The sequence below is a fragment of the Brachyhypopomus gauderio genome, chromosome 9, assembly GCF_052324685.1.
Source record: "Brachyhypopomus gauderio isolate BG-103 chromosome 9, BGAUD_0.2, whole genome shotgun sequence".
NCBI lineage: Eukaryota > Metazoa > Chordata > Actinopteri > Gymnotiformes > Hypopomidae > Brachyhypopomus > Brachyhypopomus gauderio.
In genome coordinates this window covers 6,957,332-6,978,049 of record NC_135219.1, presented here as the reverse complement: position 1 = coordinate 6,978,049, position 20,718 = coordinate 6,957,332, and the positions used below count along the sequence as shown (strand labels likewise).

The window sequence follows — 20,718 nt, the reverse complement described above, 5'->3', positions numbered from 1 at the left end:
AGTGTGTGCTGATGTCAGCCAGAATGACACAGAGAGGTTCAGCAGTGAGCTGGTGTCTCTCTGTGTGTGTGTGTGTGTGTGTGTGTGTGTGTGTGTGTGTGTGTGTGTGTGTGTGTGTGTGTGTGTGTGTGTGTGTGTGTGTGTGTGTGTGCATAACAGATAGAGAGTGGGAGGGGAGAGAGAAAGAGAGAGAGAGAGAGAAAAGAATGAGGTCATAATGGAGTACTGCAGCGGAACAGGAACTAAAGGCTTGTGTGTGTCTAGAAGAATCTAAATGAAAGACTGAAAATGAATAACCAAAATGAAAGAGAAGATAAGGTGAAAAGAGCTTAGGGAAGCCGCAGCTGAATTAATGTGTCACACATATGTAACATGAATTTTACATTTCACTTGGATAATGTTATTTATATACTGAAAGTGACATGCATAGTCAGTGGTTTTAGAAACTGCATGTTTGTTCCACAAAAGGAGAGCAATAGCCAAAAGGAATAGATAAGAAACTGATCTCAGTTCAGCATGAAAGGGCATGTCCTGAATGTTCTGAATCTTTAGTGGAAATCACGCACACTGTTGGTTACTCAAAACCGTCAGTGAAAAATATAAACAGTAATTTAAGATCATTGTTGGATGAGTCTGAATATTCTTGAACATAATAATCATGTTCTGCTGAAGATATAGTCCACTGAAACCTTTTCCAGCATCAAACGCTACTCCCCATACAGACGGTCTTGCCCCAGAATCACTTGGGGCTCCACTGAAACCACTACAACCCCCACCAGAAGCCCCATGTTCTGGCCCCAGACTAAGCCGTGGCCTGACCTCAGCCACCTGGACAAAAGGGTGACATTGACCTTTCAAAGCAACACGCGCTCCCTAAACCTGCCTGTCGCGTCTCAGCCTTCACCCCCCCATTCATAATGGACCCAGCTGTTAGTCAGCCCCCTGCTTTATTAACCCGTTGGCTTCGGACATTCATTTCATTGAGGCTGGGGGATGTGTATGTCCATGCGTGTTAGGGGGAGGGGGGTCAACAGCTGATCAGAACGCCGCTGAGGCAGCACTCTACACATGACCTCCGACCCCAGGCAGCCTCTCTGATTGGGCAGCAGGCCAAAAGGAGGCGGTGCAGCCTCCTCTGTTGCTATGGTGACCAGCCGCGGCGAGGCACAGATGGCTTGGCAGGGGGTGGAGTGGGAGGAGAGAGCAAGAGAGAGAAGGAGAGAGAGAGAGAGAGAGAGAGAGAGAGAGAGAGAGAGAGAGAGAGAGAGAAGAAGGGGAGAGATAGAGAGAGGGGGATAGAGGGGGGAAGAAAGATAGAGAAAGTGGACAATGGAGTATGAAAAGTGTGTGGAGAGCGAGAGAGTGAACATGAAGGACAAAAAGCGGTGCTCACACAGCAGAGGGCGCTAATGTATGGGGTGGTGGTGTGTGTGTGTGTGTGTGTGTGTGTGTGTGTGTGTGTGTGTGTGTGTGTGTGCAGGGGTGGTGATGGTGTGTGTGTGTGGGGGGGTAGTGTGTGTGGGGTGAGGAGGTGTTGGGGGAGGGTGTGTGGGTGGGGAGGTGTGGGGTTAGTCGGGGGAGGGTGTGTGTGTGGGGGGGTTGGGAGGTGTGGGGGTTGTGTGTATGTGTGTGTGTGTGTGTTTTGGGGGTGGTGTGTGTGTGTGTGTGTGTGTGTGTGTGTGTGTATGTGTGTGTGTGTGTATATGTGTGTGTGTGTGTGTGTGTGTGTGTGTGTGTGTTTTAGGGGGGTGGTGTGTGTGTGTGTGTATGTTTTAGGGGGGTGGTGTGTGTATGTGTATGTGTGTGTGTGTGTGTGTGTGTGTGTGTGTGTGTGTGTATGTGTGTGTGTGTGTGTGTGTGTGTGTGTGTGTGTGTATGTTTTAGGGGGGTGATGTGTGTGTGTATGTTTTAGGGGGGTGGTGTGTGTGTGTGTGTGTGTGTGTGTGTGTGTGTGTGTGTGTGTGTGTGTGTGTGTGTGTGTGTGTATGTTTTAGGGGGGTGGTGTGTGTGTGTGTGTGTGTGCGTATGTTTTAGGAGGGTGGTGGTGGTGGTGTGTGTGTGTGTGTGTGTGTGTGTGTGTGTGTGTGTGTGTGTGTATGTTTTAGGAGGGTGGTGGTGTGTGTGTGTGGGGGTGATGCATGTTTGCTGTTCACCATGAGAGTGAGCAGCCGTTGTGCTTTGTGCAGAAAAGCATCACGGTGAGCAAGACTGTGAGCGCTCTGTGCAGCTACCACGATGGTGTGTTATTCAGTCCAGCAGCAAAAAAGCAAACCCTAGGCTTTTCATCATTAGTGCAATTTCATGAAGAGCCTTTTTGAAAACAGACCAGTGTTGTCATTGATGTAAATGAACCCCCCTTGTACAAATGCCAGGCTGTAAAAATGCACCACTCAGATCAATTCAACTGTGTAACAAGAGGACCTGAAAATAGATGCTGCCTGGTCGCGTTCAGTTGGCATTCCAAATTCCACAGTTGGCCCCCTTATATGTTTTAACAAACATGTTTTGCTGTTTCGCTTATGTTAATTTATTTACACTTTACTAATGTTATTAATATAATAGCATAAGGCGTTATTATGCTTGGGATAACCACTTGGGATGCACACTGACTTTTCAACATAGTAAAAACAGAACTCTGAAGTGTGGCATTACGTAGATTATAAAAGAGAGTAGCTTCAAATGCGAGCAGAGTGTGTTATTATGCAGACATTCGGCCGGGTCAGCTGGAGCCAGCCTGCCGTGAAGGAACAAATCACACTCATATGCTTCCCCCCCTGTCCCAGGCTCCTTGGGGGTCCGCTCACCCTCTCTCCCCCATCCTCAGGGGAGCAGGGTGGGCCACTGCAGCCCCTGCCTGAAAGCGTGCGCAAGCATGCCCATGTGGGAATGGTATCCACATTTGGCCCCAATTTGCATGATGACCGTAAAAATGAACACTTTCATTGCATCTGAGAAAAAAATAAAAAAACTAACCCGGTCCTGGAGCTTTAATACCAGAGGTTCTTTTGCTTGACAGCAGAATGGATATGTGCATTTAAAGATCCCCTATGTTTTCTGAGGCAGTGGTCACTGAGTTACCGGACACATCACAGCAGAAGGACAAACATTGCTTGAAGCAGTGGAGGCCAAGGTCACCTCATCAGTACACACCGCACAGAGGCCCAGCAGCCACCTGTCTGTGGGGCACTCAGAACTTCACCTGCATCTGCCTATAGCACTTCATGCTCAAGATCATAGCAAGAACAAGAGAACTAAAGAAGCAGACTGAGACGGGAATAGTAGGACATAGGTGCCGTCGCGAGGAGAGGGGTGAGGCCACAGCCGCTCCGACGGGCCTCTGTTCGGCCTGGTTCCGTAGAAGTGGTAGTGGGGGGGCTTCACAGCACCGAGTTCTGCACTGCACCGCAGGGACGGGAAGGGAGACTGGGACACTCAGGAGATTAGGACCTGAGCCGCCATGCCCTCTCTCAGCCGCATCAAACGGAGAAATGCACCGGACACAGATGGCAGCATGAAGCAGCGTGAGCCACGGACTTTAGATGCACAGAAGATCTGAACCTGCTCCTGTTTGGATGGTCTCGGATCGGTTCTTTGTCCCCGCAGAAGGTCTGCACAGCAGCGCATTTACAAGAATTCTTTGGTAATAATTCAAAAGTTTCGCCGTCTACTCGCCATTTATCATCAACCAGTGCTGAAGACTGGAGAGAAGTCACCGCCAGCGCAGTCACCTTTCAAAGGCAAAGACAGCAGAAAGAGAGAGAATGACTAATGGAATACCTTTTGATATTGCTTTTTCAACACGAGCGCTTGCTTCAACTGCTCTTCTGAGTAAGCGTAGACAGCCGATCGATAGGGCGTGCCCACCTCACTGCCCTGCTGCATGCCTGTAGTACAGCCAGCCAGGCAGAGTCAGAAACCTGCCCTCACTCCAGCATCAAATGGCTTTTTCTAGCCAACATTAGCACCCACTTCCCCATAGCCTTTTTATGCAACCAATCTGTCTTAGGAACCAAACTAATCCTAATCGGCTTTGGTCTACCTAACATCTTACATAATGGTGTAATTTTAATCAAAGTTCTGTTCATCCTGACCCATGTATGGGATTATTCTGGGAATACTTGCTGAATATGTGGACAACTGGGCAGGATATCTATAGTGTTGAAAGCCACAATATTGGACTTCCATGGCCACCTCTGACAGCAAACTGATTTGAGAAATACATATCAGCTTCCATCAGTTCAAGGACATCCAGTTCAAGTTTGTTTGTCCATCTATACCAACTGACAGAAAAGTAGCACAAAGTTAGGAAGAAGTGGACTTCATGATCTAAGACCATGATCTAAGACTATAAGATTAAGAACTGAAGAAGCCCACTTCTTCCTAATTTTGTGCTAGTTTTCTGTCAGCAGCCCAGTCCAGAAGAAATACAGTATGATCTGCCAACATCCTGAAGACTAAAACGTACCAAGGATCCAGTAGAGCCTCGTGCTGTTGATGTTATAGCACCACTAACAATGATAACGGCTAGCAGAAGCTAGTGCCTAATGCTAACAAGCATCACCTTCACAGAGGTGTCAAGTCTTTGAACTTCTGCATGGGTTTTTAGAAGAACCCCAAAATTCTGGTGAAGACATTCTTCACTGTAGTTAGCAGTTGAATCGTCATCAATACATGAAAGGATGTACCCTGTGTGGATCATGGCCCTCCCAGTTCACCTTGAGCAGATGGACATAGCTGATCTCCTCTGGCTTGTACTCTACCTGCACCAATTCAGTGTTGTCCTGTCTGACCTGAATGAGGAAAAGGAAAAACCATATAGTGTACATATCATTTACTGACAGTCATGTAATACCTCTGGAGAAGTTGTTCCTTTAACACTGACATGAGAGCAGTGTGCACACTGCTTTGATACTATAAGTCGAGAAGTGCCCGGCCTGGTCTTGGATCTGAAAGGGGTGTGAATGGGGCAACCCCACCCCCTCAAACATCAGAGTTCAGGATACATGTGCCGGAGCCAAAATGAACAGGAGCAGTGTCTCTTCCTGATGAGGTCATCAGGGGTCAAATAACCTTGCTCTGACACCCACCTCTCTCCAGTAGGCTGAGAACATCGTAATGATTAACTTTACATGCCTTTTGGTCTTTTCACGAGGGGGGGCATAAGGCCAGTGGATTGTCCCTGTGCTGAACATGGCTGCTGACGGCTCTGCAACTGGCCCTTGCTATTTCAGCGCACAGACGCACAAATAATTGCCACCCTGCTGAAGTTGCAATATGACAGAGGAAAACACTCCAAAAAAACATACATAGTGCTTTCCTCCTCAGTCCATGAAGAGAAAAGGATTCGAAGAAATTAGGTCAAAATTACTCATTATCAGTTAACAAGCATCAGCGATCCCCATCTTATCTTGAAACATGGGCCACAATGCATTAGACAGTCGTTTTTGACTAGCATTGAGGACTGAATGCAGAAAGCATCAAACAAATATAACAGCAGCATAATATATAAGTACTGGAAAAGCAATTATGAGGCTTTCTTAGATTTAAGGCAGGATTCAGACTGGGGCACAGCCATTAGCAAAAGAGGAAGAGGAAGGATAGAAGTGGGTCAAACAGACAAAAGGACAGAGTCCTGCATAGCACTCTGCTCCCTGCCTGCCTCCCTTTTTGCATGTGTGTGTGTTTTCATTTGAATGATTCAGCAGGCTTCCAGGGACCACTTTCTCTTAACTACAGTGTGCCTGTCTTCCTAACAGGAGAATATAGTATATTATTGCTAAATTACTCTCAGCTCAAGGCTAAGAAACAGAGATTTCAAATTACAGGTGTATAACCAGCACATGCAAAACAGCTGTGAAATCCCTGACTTTTAATAAGTTTTCCCAAGCATGAAAACAGGAGTTCAATCCCCTTTGCTTAATCTTTATCTTTTATCTGACTTATTTTCCATAGACATGCACTTGCATTTATTCTCTGCTTCAGTCTTATGGGGACAGCTTCCTTCACTACTGCTGGAAAATCCATATTGCAGTGATATTAAAAAGGTAATAAAGCCCTCACCTGTGGGGTTACTTTCATTACCAGCAGTACAGTAGTGTGGCATTAAATGTGACAAAAGGTGAAATATATCAGAACACTCTGCCATTTTCCAAAGAGTCAAAATTAAAGGAATGTGCGGGTTTGTTCAGATACACACAGCATCCAGTTACACACATCAAACAGATATAGGTCTGATTTTGATTTAGTGCATGTACCAGTGATTCTGCAGTACTTTATCAAATACAAATACATCTCTGTGACTGCAGCAGTACATTTGGTGTATCATGGGGAAGACTCAGGGACATTAACATGGCTGCATGCTCCTGCATGCTGATCATCAAAGCCACCTGAAATATTTAAGGTTTCCAAAGAATCACCTTTGGATCAAATTCTCTGCAAGAGAGCAGATTCTGCACGTTTTTTGTGTGATAATATTTTGAAAGCTGTATTAAAACGGAAAATTTCCACTGTTACGCTAACACAGTGTTTGTTGGCCAGTCCAGCAGGAAGACAACTGTATCACTGTAACTGATGTCTAAAAGCCCTGCAGCATTACACTCTAACTGCTCTATGCCTGTTGGCTTATGGAGGAGTAATGAACCCAGTGAACTCCCTCCTCCATCTCCAGCTCCTCACCCTCAATCTCATCCTCGCTCCCTCCCTCCCTCTGCTGTGTCTCTGCTCCCCCTCTATATCTCCTTTCAGCCCAGCATCTCTCTTCTTTTCTACAGCATCTCCCTACCACCCCCCCCCCTCCCCCCACAGTCCTGGTATGGTGAGCCGTTCAGGGTGAGCTGAAGGACGATCACACAGAGCCATATTTGCCAGCGATCACGAGAGCGGAGTGTGCTTGTCGCACGAGCGCCTGACCCTCATCCAGAGCTGCTCCGCTTCAGCTGCCACCCGTGAGGCGAAGGTGAATAAACAACAAAACGGCGAGTGAAGAACTGATCTGATCTGAGAGCATCCGTGGAGAAGAACATCACTGCATGTCCCTAAACTGCTGCAGTCGCACGCGCATTTTCAGCACGAGAAACGCTGCTCGTGTTTCACAAGTTGTTCTCCAAAGGGGTAAAAAAAAAAATATGGAGTACACAATAAACGAGTATCTCTACCCCATTAACGATGAAAGGTCACACATGTGCGTGCAAACTTGGCTTCCTTTGTGTGAGAGAGGACAGGACTGCAACAAATATATAAAGAAAGAAAAAAAGCAAATCTTTAACCGAGGAGACAGAAGCATAAATTCCTGAACTGCTCAGCTCTGAGATCTCAGATATTTGTGCTCATTTGTGCCCATTGCTACAGGAGCTCATTGTTCAGGTTTATAGGAGTGTAGCCCTCACTAACTGCACAACGATGACCATGACAATATACACTATATTGCCAAAAGTATTCACTCACCCATCCAAATGATCAGAATCAGATGTTTCAATCACTTCCATGGCCACAAGTGTATAAAATTAAGCACCTAGACATGCAGACTGTTTTTGCAAACATTTGTGAGAGAATGGGTCACTCTCAGGAGCTCAGTGAATTCCAGGGTGGAACTGTGATAGGACGCCACCTGTGCAACAAATCCAGTCGTGAAATTACCTCGCTCCTAAATATTCCACAGTCAACTGTCATCTGTATTATAAAACAATGTAAGTGTTTGGGAACGACAGCAACTCTCCCATGAAGTGGTAGGACACGTAAACTGACGGAGCAGGGTCAGCTGAAGAGGTCACCAACTTTCTGCAGAGTCATTCACTACAGACATGCAAACTTCATGTGGCCTTCAGATTAGCTCAAGACAAGTGTGCAGAGAGCTTCATGGAATGAATTTCCATGGTTGAGCAGCTGCATCTAAGCCATACATCACCAAGTGCAAATGCTTCTCTATCTGGCAATCGGATGGATGAGTCTGGGTTTGGCGGTTGCAAGGAGAATGGTATTTGTCTGACTGCATTGTGCCAGTTGATTGGTGGAGGGAGGATTATGGTGTGGGGTTGTTTTTCAGGAGCTGGACTTGGCCCTTTGGTTTCAGTGAAAGGAAACTCTGCTTCAGTGTACCAAGACATTTTGGAATATTCTATTCTCCCAACTTTTTGGGAACAGTTTGGAGCTGGCCCCTTCCTCTTCCAACATGACAAGGTCCATAAAGACATGGATAGCAGAGTCTGGTGTGGATAAACTTGACTGGTCTGCACAGAGTCCTGACCTCAACTCAATAGAACACCTTTGGGATGAATTAGAGCAGAGACTGAGAGCCAAGACTTCTCGTCCAAGGCCATGGATGAATAGTCAAAGATCACCATAAACACACTCCTAAACCTTGTGGACAGCCTTCCCAGAAGAGTTCAAGCTGTTCTAGCTGCAAAGGGTGGACCAATGTTATATTGAACACTATAGATTAGGAATGGGATGTCACTTAAGCTCATATGTGAGTCAAGGAAGGTGAGCGAATACTTATGGCAATATAGTGTGTGTGTGTGTGTGTGTGTGTGTGTGTGTGTGTGTGTGTGTGTGTGTGTGTGTGTGTGTATGTGTCTTTGTTAAAAAAGAGGCCTGGCAGATTGATGAGCTAGAAATACCTCTATTTGGATACATGCAGTCATACAGTCATTTCAGCACTGGTGAGTGGACAGCTCCCTCACTGCAATCTTCATCCAAACCAGTTTTAGCCACAGGCCTCTAGCAAACAAGCCTTAAGAAATCACTACAGTTCCTAATCTCTTAGAAACTACATGCATTTGTTAATGAAATGACTGACGGATAGCACAAACGTCTTTGGGTGGGGAGAGGGGGATGGGGCTTAGGGGTTTACTAAAAGAAATGAATCCCTACCTGGTACTAAGAGTCTAAGTTGGGTTCAATTTAATGCAGCATAGACAGAAGTCATTAGAGTAATTCTGCTCCATGAGGAATCATTATGTCTGGTGCTGCTTTAGCACAAAGGGAAAGGCAGCAAGATCAAAGGAGACTCCTGCCAAGCTCCACCAGCACCGACCGATCGACCGATCGATCGATCAATCGATCAATCGATCAATCTATCTATCTATCTATCTATCTATCTATCTATCTATCTATCTATCTATCTATCTATCTATCTATCCATCCCACCCCAACCATCTTTGTAAACAAACGCTGCTGTGCTCCAGAGTCAAAGTCTAACATTCCAAAATCTAAATCCCAGCAGCAAAGTGGAATGAGGCAGGAGAGAGTTGAATCTAAAAATAATAACCCAGCAGTTGGCGAAGCCCGGGCAAATCCGCTTGTGTGAAAAATGCCTATCTTTATTATTATGCTTAGGGAAGTCATGATGATGGGGTTTGGCTAAAGAAGGCTGACACAAAGCAAGCCACCCCCCTCCCCCTCACACACACACACACACACACACACACACACACACACAGAACATTACAAATCTGTATGAATGCCATGAGAATTTAAAGGAGGCATCTTTTCATCTTTTTCCCTTGATAATGCCATCTGGATACTGGAAGAACCCACTGAGGTTGTCAGTGCGAGCAGCTCCCTTCTCTTACGTATTCTCCTGCATGCACGCTGGTCTGTACACTACACAGTGTGTCCTGGATTTCATAGAACATCAAAACAAGCAAATCTAAACACATCAAGTCCCCTGTGATGGGGTGCTTTCTGATGAGGAGGGGTACTTAAACAGGTGCCTAATGCCACACGCCATGATTGAAGCCTAAGGACATCCACGCTGACATCTTAAAGGCATTTCAGCATGAAGGCATTACCAACAAATGCATAATTCATGAAGCATGATGCCGTTCGGTGCATGCTGATGCTGTTTGGGGTGGGTGAGGGGATTCTACAGAGCTTTCTGATGACAGGATAGTGCTGGGGTCTGAGGATGAATCTGAGTCTTTCAGGCTCAGAGTCCCATGTCAAAGCTAGGGGAAGTGGCATACTGGTGCAGCCCTCCTCGTAAGTGGGTTAGGGGTGTAGCCACCAGAGAAGCCCACCTGAGTGAAGTAGACCCTCTTATGTGTCCAGAATTTCTGCTCTGCTGCCCAAAAACATCCCATGCCTGCAGAATAAAGCCTAAATGTTCTTTTATTTTTTTGGGTCGCTCCTGGAATATTGTAAGAAACCATTCACCATTTATAGTATAGCCAGATTAATATTAAGTTCATTGCTCCCAGTACTTCAGAACCACATGCTGTTGAACATAATAAATCAGAAAGCTTTTGATATGTGCCCGTGTCAGCTATAAACGGCGCAACGGGGGTCGTTTCTGGGACTCAGTGTTCCACAAATCTTTCTTTGTCTTTCTTAGTTTTCTTAACTTTGTGCCATATCTCCTCGGTCTCTCTGACTGGACTACCAAATCCACGGTGCAAAATCCTATTACTAGGGAAATATCACTACATTTAACTCCTACTTTTGTCATAGAAGGGTTGTTGTGTGCGTTTTATTCAGTCAGTCACCTGAGAAAGCTTGCTGACAGCTAGCTAACTATAGACATGAGGAGTGAACCTTAACCACCATCCACAGAAAGTGGTTGACCTTAAGATGCATCAGGATTGACCAGTGTCAACAGAAGAAGCAGGTTCAACAACAGCTGTAACACAAACTAGTAGCTGTGAGCTCATAAAGACTGGATTGCTGCTGACTAGCGAGCTAACATTGGCTGCAGTTAGACAGCTAATGTTAGCTGAGTTGACTGATCCATACGCTTGCAGAGGTGTTCTGACCCATTCAAACAGTTGAAAATGACTGTGAAATGTGAATGAAGGTGCGGGATGTGCTACTTAAGGAAATGCTAAAACCAAGCAGCTGAGAATAAAAGATCACAGATGTGAAGTTATTTTAGTCATTTTACTGTTAGAAACATGATTACTTTTTTTTACAGTAGGTTATCCTTAATTTAAGATAACAAAGTTACTATTCTGATGTTACAATAAATTAAGATTAGATATTTCAGGTTTAGTTCAGGTAAAAAAATAAAATAACATTTTCCCTCTAGGTTTGGTCAAAACTCAGAATGATCACCATGTCTGGCTCCGCTCTTGATGTCAGCTAAGATCCACTTTTCGCTCCGGGCACATTTTAAATCAAGCCTTAAAATGAGGCGAGCCAATTCTCAACCAAAAATTTACAGTCACAGTAAAACAAAATATTCATCTACCATACACAGACCTGGGGATTGTAAAGACAGATACAGGTACCGTAAAACTAATACTCATTTACTACCAAATAACACCTTTCCCTCTATAACAGTAAAAATAAATTAGAGGGCAATTGTTTATTGTTATTGTTATTACCAAGCTTCGTAGTGGCATAATTTACAGTAACTGTGAGAACTAGCTATACACATACTATAGTGCTGTGATTATATTTAAAGAATAGCTTATCCAAAATGCAAGCATTGTTTATTATTGTATGTCCAGAAATACTGGAAGCAGTGTTGCAAATGGTAACTTGGTCATTATTATTATCCACATTGCCATTTGGACGGAAGTGTTTAAGTTGGTACAATTCAACTCCTTTCTACCATAATGAAACAGTAGGTACTGAACTTAAGATAAACAGGCATTCTATTATTAGAGATCCCAACTTTAGAAAATTTCTCCTTTCTTTTGTAAGTGTGGTCTAATCATATTACAGGTGAACTTGTCTCACAACAGAAACAAGCACACACACACACAGACCCACACACACTCCTGCCAGTGCTGTGTCCATCAGAGAAGTCGGATCACTTACCAAACATTGCCATCTGCAGTCCCTTGGGGAATGGCGGTACCATCCTGTTACCACTGACGTGCTAATATGTGGGACGGGCACAAAGAACAAAGCACGGGAAACACCGTTACCTCGGCGACATGACTTCATAACACATCCGTCCCTGGACTGGGGCCAAATGGCAGGGTGTGTGTTTGAGAGTGTGCTGATGCACAAATGGCAGGGTGTGTGTTTGAGAGTGTGCTGATGCACAAATGGCAGGGTGTGTGTTTGAGAGTGTGCTGATGCACAAATGGCAGGGTGTGTGTTTGAGAGTGTGCTGATGCATAAATGGCAGGGTGTGTGTTTGAGAGTGTGCTGATGCACAAATGGCAGGGTGTGTGTTTGAGAGTGTGCTGATGCACAAATGGCAGGGTGTGTGTTTGAGAGTGTGCTGATGCACAAATGGCAGGGTGTGTGTTTGAGAGTGTGCTGATGCACAAATGGCAGGGTGTGTGTTTGAGAGTGTGCTGATGCACAAATGGCAGGGTGTGTGTTTGAGAGTGTGCTGATGCACAAATGGCAGGGTGTGTGTTTGAGAGTGTGCTGATGCACAAATGGCAGGGTGTGTTTTTGAGAGTGTGCTGATGCACAAATGGCAGGGTGTGTGTTTGATAGTGTGCTCATGCACAAATGGCAGGGTGTTTGATAGTGTGCTCATGCACAAATGGCAGGGTGTGTGTTTGTACATTCACATGCACCAGTTTGATGCTGGGCCTCCAGCAGAGAGGTGAGATCAGCTGTTTCACCCTACACATGAGATCCCAACATAGCCAAGCTATTTCATCGTGTGCTATGGCTTTTCTCTCTCTCTCTCTCTCTGTCTGTCTCTCTCTCTCTCTCACACACACACTTATTGAGTCCACACAGCCACATATTAAAGGCAAATGATTGCCGTTCTTCAAGTACCTCCCAGTTCTCAGCAATGCAAAGTGGATACTCATCTACTGTCTTTCCTTCTCAAATCAGTGATACTCTGATGCAACAGGAGATACATGGAGGCAGTGAAAATCGTTGTAAATTGTGAGGAGACAGACAGATGTGAGCAATGGGGGTATGAAGAGAAAAAGGAATTCACCTATATAAGAATTACATCTAAGGGAAAGACAATTGCTGACCCACTTATGCTGCCTGTTCACATGTGTTGCTAAGCAGCTGCAGACACTCCAATCAACCGATAGTTATGGCAGAACGACTGTGTCTGTGATTGTGTGTGTGTGTGTGTGTGTGTGTGTGTGTGTGTGTGTGTGTGTGTGTGTGTGTGTGTGTGTGTGTGTGTGTGTGTGTGTGTGTGTGTGTGTTTATCAGGGGCAATGCCACCTTGGAATAATGTGAGTTAGTGAGACACTTGAGCATGCATCACTGTTATAGATAGACGATAGATATATCGAGGCCAATGAGTGCAACATCTGGGCACAGGCGAGCTGATCTCAAGAACACACATGCAGATGTCACCATGGCAGCCAAGCATACCGATACAGCCAGCTGGCTATCAGACAATCTGCAGCCCCCACATACAGCCAGGCATTTGCGATTTTGGCATTAATGTGATCACCCACAAAGCAGCGCTTGGTATTGCACCAATATCAGCCTCTTGAAGGTCATATTGCACAGCCGCCCTCTCTACAGAGTGCATGTGTGTTGTGTTCTGGTCTTAATCCCCAACTGTCCAACAGGCCAATCTCTAATCTCTAATGGCGAGGTAAAATTGTTGACGGGGGGGGGTGTGGCGAGTGTAAAATGGAGACAAATTAAGTATTATATCATGATCGATTCTTTGTGTTGAATTGTAACTCCGGCGGTAGCCCCACTCAAACATCGCCCAACGTTGGTTCGTCGTTCAAAATCAGGCACGAAGCCAGAAGGTGGGCCAAATTATTTATCAACCAGTGGGCCGCAACATATGTTGTGCTCCCCTGCTCTAAACAGTCCATAAATAAACTACAACTTGTACAAAATGCTGCAGCTAGAGTCCTAACTAAGGCTAAAAAATTTGATCCCACTCTCGCAGCATTACACTGGCTTCCGATAAAATATCGAATTGAAGTTAAAATTCTTCTGTTGACCTATAAGGTGTTAAATGGTCTTGCTCCACAATATCTGAGTAAACTCATTGCATACTATAACCCATCTCACCTTCTATGCTCCCAAAATGCAGGATTTCTCTTAGTTCCAAAAATTTGTAAGACTACAGCCGGAGGCAGAGCTTTCTCCTTTAAAGCCCCTCAGTTATGGAATAGCCTTCCAGCTCCAATCCGAGATTCTGACACAGTTCCAATCTTTAAATCTAGACTTAAGACTCACCTATTTAATCAAGCCTTCAGTTAATATTCCCCTTGTAAGGTGTGGGGCTCGGGAGCCCCCAGACGTTGAGACTTCTGGTAATCTGAGATGTTGATGCTTTCATCCAGCTGTGTCATGGCATCAATCTAGTTGTGACAATGACTTGGCTAGAAAGCAATGTCTCAGTGAGCCCTCATGACTGTGGTCACCTCTGAACCCCTCCCTTTAGTTATGCTGCTATAGATTAGCCTGCCGGAGCCACATGCTAATCACTGGCATGTGAGCCATGTATGTTTAAATCAATGGTTGTTTAAATTGATGTCCACACACTCTACCTGTATTGTCTATCTTTTTGCATGCAAGCACCTACAAACACCTAGGGGATGGTCTGGCCTGCCGGTGGATGTACTGATGCCGGGGTTGGATGTGTCATTGCCGCAAGAGGATGTGCTGATGCTAGCTCCTACCTGAGGCTCACCATCTGCACTGAAGGGACTGTGATTACTTCAGGGTTGCCTACTCTCACGCATTGAGCGTGAGACACACTCATTTGACCGTTTTCACACGCTCTCACGCCACACTTCCGATATCTCACGCCGAAAAAAATATCCAGTTTATTTACCTCAGATCCACATATATGATTCAATACGTTACTAGTTCGCTAGCTCTGGCGCCATCCACCGGCGATATAACACTGAATCTTTGTCCATTTTACGTTAGCCACAAACCCCAACCCCCCCCCCACCAACTTTCGTTCGCCGCACCCCCCCCCCCCCCCCCCCCCCCCGCTCAACAAAATACACTCGCCACCGGCTCCAGGTTAAAATCTCACTCCAAGCGAATGTCAAAAGTTGGCAACCCTGTTACTTGGCCCGGGAACCACAACTACAACTATAGAACTACTTTTTGACCACAAATACGGACTTGTGCTAGCGGGTCGCCCAATGGAGGATGGGTTCCCTTTTGAATCTTGGTCCTCCCGAGGTTTCTTCCTAATCCCCACCATCGGGAGTTTTTCCTTGGCTTGCTCATTAGGGATCTGGACCCATACGATTGTAAAGCTGCTTTGTGACAACATGTGTTGTAAAAAGCGCTATATAAATAAAATTGACATTGACTTTGTTCTGCAGGCTCTTGAGAGGAAAACTAAACATCCTTCCAAAATGAGATGTTACGTAAAGAAACATTATGTAAGGAGACGTTACGTAAGGAGATATTACGTGAGGAGACGTTATGTGAGGAGATGTTACATGAAGAGACGTTATATGAGGAGACGTTACATGAGGAGATGTTATGTAAGGAGACGTTACGTGAGGAGATATTTTGTGAGGAGTAGTTACGTGAGGAGATGTTATGTGCTTTGGACTCTTGTGCCCATCATTTGATGCTCCAATCTCATGTCTGCACCACAATATGACTACAATATGTAATTCATACAAGTGTTTCTGTGCGAGGTCAAGCAAGTTCTAGATAAAAGGATTCTTGAACCCAGACTGCATTACATAAAGGAGTAACTAAATTGCCAGTAAAGCAGTATGAGGCCCTCATCCTGGTTTTGTCTTGATTAAACCCCTCCATTTTAGAACTAAAATGGCACTCAAACAATGTTGAGGACAGGGAGGCTTTCCATGGAGGCCAGTGCTGGTCTAATTTAATCTGTGTAAGTGGGCCGAGGAGAAAGCATTATAACAGAGTTCACTAAATCACTAAATCCTCACAGTTGGATTTGACACCTCACATCCTATGGCAGCGGTGAGCCTTGGGAGATTTTCCTGTCTTCCACCACCCCTTGGCCCCCTCAGCACCTGCCTTGGCTTACATGAGTGTCCATCTACGCCTTTTGTATTCCTCTAGACTCCCAAACTGGGCTAGGGCACGAGTAATGCTTCTGGTGCTTGGTCCAGCATGAGCAGGGGAGAAGAGGTCATTTTATTGATCCAAGGGTGAGTCAGAGCCCCCAAACTGTAACGCCAAACTGCCGGGTGGGCAGGATTGAGTCTTGCACTTCAACCTTGGAAGCGAGCTGGATGCTGGTTGTGCTAGAGAGCGCTCCATTACGCTCCCACCACTGCTCCGTCTCCCTAATGGCTCCCGCTCACTGCACTCCAGCTGCCGGCTCATTGCTTCAGGCAAAAGTCACACCTCAGCCCATCTCGTCCCATCAAACCATCAGCATTTAGCACCCTCCCCTCTGTACCCACCACCCCCAAGACACACTGCACTCAGCTCTGCTGCTTGGTAGGGAGGGAACTTGAACCAGGGGAAGTTCTCAGCCTGCACACGGGGGGATTCGACCGACCGAAACACTGGTTTAAAAAAAATAAAAAGATGTCAGCACTTCCAAATACATTATGAAATCCTTCTGACATATGCCTACTATACTCAGCCATTTCCCATCTGACCTTTACAATAAAAAACTGTTAATTTAGATGACATCATGACCTTCAAATATAGTATATTACACAAAAATAGTATAGTACACAGCCTGCCTGCTTGTACATTTCATACAAAATTAATTGCTAAGCCTTATCATGTCTACATATTCCTAAGTATTTACATGCAACTTCCACATATTTGGTTTGCAAGTACATATCTAGATTATGCTGGACCATAAGTGTGTTTACTTCTGAACTGCTCATTATGTCAAACAGCAGGGATTCGAATGAAATCTAAAGTCAAAGTCAGTTTTATTTAATGTAGCACTTTTTACAACGCATGTCACAAAGCAGCTTTACAAACACATGGGTCCAGATCCCTAATGAGCAAGCCAGGGGCGACAGTGGCAAGGAAAAACTCCACAGGGATTAAGAAGAAACCTTGGGAGGACCAAGACTCAAAAGAGAACCCATCCTGCATTGGGTGGGCCAGCTAGTAAAAGTCAATTTTTATAGTTCTGTATCTAGGCAAAGTAGTCTGTTCAATGTGGATGTTGGGCCTAAAGTAGGTGACAACTACGTGGCATACCCATCACCCCCCCCCCCCCCCAAGTTCAGAATCTTGGATTGGAGCTGGAAGATTGTTCCATAACTGTAGTCTGCATTTTGACCCAAACCCTAGAGCGCAGCAGACGCGATGGCTGAGATCTGATCAGGATTGGCAGAAAACCAGGAGTCTTCAGTGCAGCCCCACAAAATCTCATCTCTTTCATAGGTGAAAAAGAACAGTATAGGGTCCCCTTTCCTGTGCCGTTACTAATGTTCACCTAACACATCGCTCCACTTTCATTATCTTTAAACAGAGTCGGTAATTGCTGCCTTTTGGGAATGACAGAGTCACATTCATTAAAGGTTGGACATCCCCCCCCAAAGATAAACAATCTAAATGTAAATGTCAGTAGGCAAAGACAATGAGTCGCGACAGAATATTGATGACTCAAATCAACGCGTTGCGTGCTGTGCTCCAGGCATGAGGCATAGGTGGAGAGAGGGAATACCATGAAGAAATTCAGAAGGGTTTCCTCTGCCACCTGCATAACTGCCCACTAAGTACATCTATGTCCGTGTACAACACCACTTCCTGTCATCCCTGTTCCTGTAAGGATATCCATGTATCTCCTCCTTGATATTTTTAATATAGGCACAGTGCTGCTTTGTGACAACATTTGCCTAGCCCACTTCCTTTGGTGGACATCACTCACATTCTGCCTTTCTTTTATTGTTTGAACAAGGCTTTCAAAACTGACTTTTATTAATTTTTGAAAAATTGTCACACAAACAAAAGACACAATGAATCTGTATTCATCTCTCAATCATTGTCTTCCGGATAAGTAATTTCCTACACACTACATTTTTGGTGACCATTATTTGTACACCAAATAGCCACTTTTCCCCCAGTAAACAGAAATTTGCCCAGTGGTCTGAGAAATATTTACTGAGATCAAGAATACTATGTTAATGTGGAACAGCATTTTGCTTCAGTATTCTTACTAACAATCTACTGAAATCTTCATAGTGATCAAAGGACATTTGGACTGAGATGTGTTGCTGTATAGCATGTCATAGTTTCCAAATCCTGTGCAAAGTACAATTATTGAAGCTGTACTTCAACCAAGTGATGGATAACGGGCCCGTGTGGAAAGGGGAACACCGTACATCAGATGGCATGAAGCAGGGCTGTTACAGCCTCTCCCTTCCCTTCTCACCCCCTCCCAAAAATGGATATTTCTTGTCATTGTGCAGGAACACTGACTGGGTCGAAGATGACTAACTAGCACGCCTTGCAGCCCACTCTGGAGAAGCTGTAAAAATCTGTCAGAATAATGAGGCAAATCACTGGTGAGTCCTTATTTGCACAAGCATTTACCCCCCCCCCCCCCCCATACACCCCATACTCCTCACCCCATGTTCCTTACCCCCCCATACTCCTTATCCCATAATCCTCAGGCCCCATACTCCTTTCTCCTCACCCCCCCATACTCCTCACCCCATATTCCTTACCGCCCCATACTCCTTACCCCATACTGCTCAACCCTCCCATACTCCTTATCCATCATACTCCTCACCCCCCATATTCTTCACCCTTCACAAGGCTTGAAGCTCAGCTATACACAGCAATAACACTTTGACCAGTCTTCTGGACTCAGCTTGTAGATGATGGACAAGCTCTAAAAGTCTACAAACAAAGTAGGTGAAGGCAGTGATCCTTATAGACTATTGAAGAGAGGCATAATTAGATCATTTTAAAGGGCAGGCTACTACATTTGAAATTCAAATTAAGTGGTCTGAGCCAAGTACTGGACAAATTGAACCTTTTTTTATTACTCTGGGGTCTAGAGTTAATCTTTTCCTATAATTAATATATGTCATTCCTTGTATATATAGTATTATATGTTCTTCTTTATTAACTATAGTATTACAACCTGTGTCACGTCACTGGCAAGGTGGTTAAATTCTGAAGGCAGATATTATTAAAGCTCGATTCTCACAGCATCTATAACAGAAAACTGTATGAGTCTTTCTCACTAGCTGCTGGGTGGAGGAACAGAGGAGAGGCTGCCATGCATAAAACATTCACTGCTGAGTGTTCAGTTTCAGGAATCCCTGGTTGGACCGATGCCAAGACAGACAGCAGGAGTGGTGATTTTAACGCCACAGTCTGCTCTAGGTACATGTCAGAGCATATAATCTAATGTACCTCTACTTTAATAAACAGAGCGTCTGGGCCAAATACTTACGGTAATGATCCTTGATGCTAGCAGAGCATGAACACTGTTCTTTGTGCTGCTAGATTCTTCTCACTAATTAACTATACATAACTGTTTTTGGCCCAACCACATTCTGTTAAAAATTCTTCACATGCCTACATCCTGATGTCACACCCTACCTGAAGAGGAAGACCTTTCTTGCATGTTAACAAGCTGGAGGGCTAACAGATGTCCATCACTACAAGCACCTGAGAATAGCTCACACACACTCCCTACTATAATCACTTGAGAGCAAGTTTACTCTTCTGCACAACATTTGGAATCCATTGGAACATACAAGTCTCTAACTTGTTTATTAATTGAACCAAGAGCATGACCCCACTAGGAAGACTAATGTATGGCTGTCTTATTACTGTTTATTACTGTTCACAAACCTGACATACATTTGACTGGATCCTGCCTTGGAAAGTCCAGCTGATAAATGATTATATGACTTTTTGTTTTGTTTTTTCACAGGTTAAGTGTTGAGTAGATACACAGTATCAACTCAGAAAGGGGCTCTGGCATCCAAAAGGGAGTCGTCCATATCAAAGACAGGCAATATCTAAACTTCACAGAGGCCAGGACTCATTGATTACTCTGCAGTGGCTTTGATGGGAGCAGGAAAATGTGGTAAAACTCTGGGCATCATCCCAGGAACTGCACAGGCCTGCCAGCCACACGTGCTAGCAAACAACCAGTAGCATTTCACTCCAGAAAAAAAAAACAATAGAAAAAACAATTTGATGGGTATTATTTTCTGAAGCTTAACTTGTGACAGCTGAAAATAAAGGCTTTAAAAAGACAGGCTGAAAATCATTTTACTCCAAGGCAGGAGGATTGGTTTACGAAAAATGCCGGAGAGAGAACGCATAGTCCGAGCTTAAGAAGAGCAACTTCAAAGATTACTCTTAAGAAAGTGAAGGAGGTGTGGGCTAAAAAGGGCGGGGAGGTGGGGGGGTGGGGGGATAATAGAACAAGCCAGACTCACTGCAGCACTTGCTGCTTTTGTCTTTCTCCTTATCCCTCAACAGCCCTGCTGGGGTAGAATGGGTGTATGAAAGGCGAATGGGGGGCCTCGCACTCGGGGCTCAGACTGGCTATGGCAGCGTGTGCGCTGGCCGATATGCTATCTCCGCCCCACACCCCTCATCCCTCGCACTTCCTTTCCTCCCCACGGATTACCATGAGGCCTGGGAGTCGCCATGCCCGGACAGACAGCAGACAGGCTAAGGGAACTGGGGAGCTAGCTGCTGTAACTCCACATACCTCCCCCACCCCGCATCCCCCCTTCCCATTGCCGCCACCACCACTACCACCACCTCCACCCTCCAACACTTGCAGCTCCCTCCTCCCTTCCCCCTTCCCCCGTGCCGGGTGCATCTCTCCAGACTGACAGTGATGAATGAGCACACTGGGCTAGCGTCTGGCGCTGCCTGATTGGAGCGGCCTCCCTCCTCTCTAATAACAGACCCCGC

The 20,718-nt window shown here is 45.2% G+C and overlaps 1 protein-coding gene and 1 long non-coding RNA gene across 2 annotated transcripts in view; one reads left to right on the top strand and one right to left on the bottom strand.

The window, feature by feature from the left end:
- The window catches only part of rcan2 (regulator of calcineurin 2), a 106,701-nt gene extending 86,840 nt beyond the window's left edge, over nucleotides 1–19,861 (top strand). The window contains exons 6-8 of the transcript XR_013133148.1: nucleotides 18,237–18,332; nucleotides 19,086–19,161; nucleotides 19,718–19,861. The gene's annotated coding sequence lies outside the window, so the exon portion shown is untranslated. The remainder of the gene's footprint in view (nucleotides 1–18,236; nucleotides 18,333–19,085; nucleotides 19,162–19,717) is intronic.
- LOC143522851 (uncharacterized) overlaps nucleotides 1–20,718 on the bottom strand; it is a 79,769-nt gene that overhangs the window by 29,470 nt on the left and 29,581 nt on the right. Inside the window, exon 2 of the long non-coding RNA XR_013133151.1 lies at nucleotides 11,758–11,818. This is a non-coding gene — a long non-coding RNA (uncharacterized LOC143522851). The remainder of the gene's footprint in view (nucleotides 1–11,757; nucleotides 11,819–20,718) is intronic.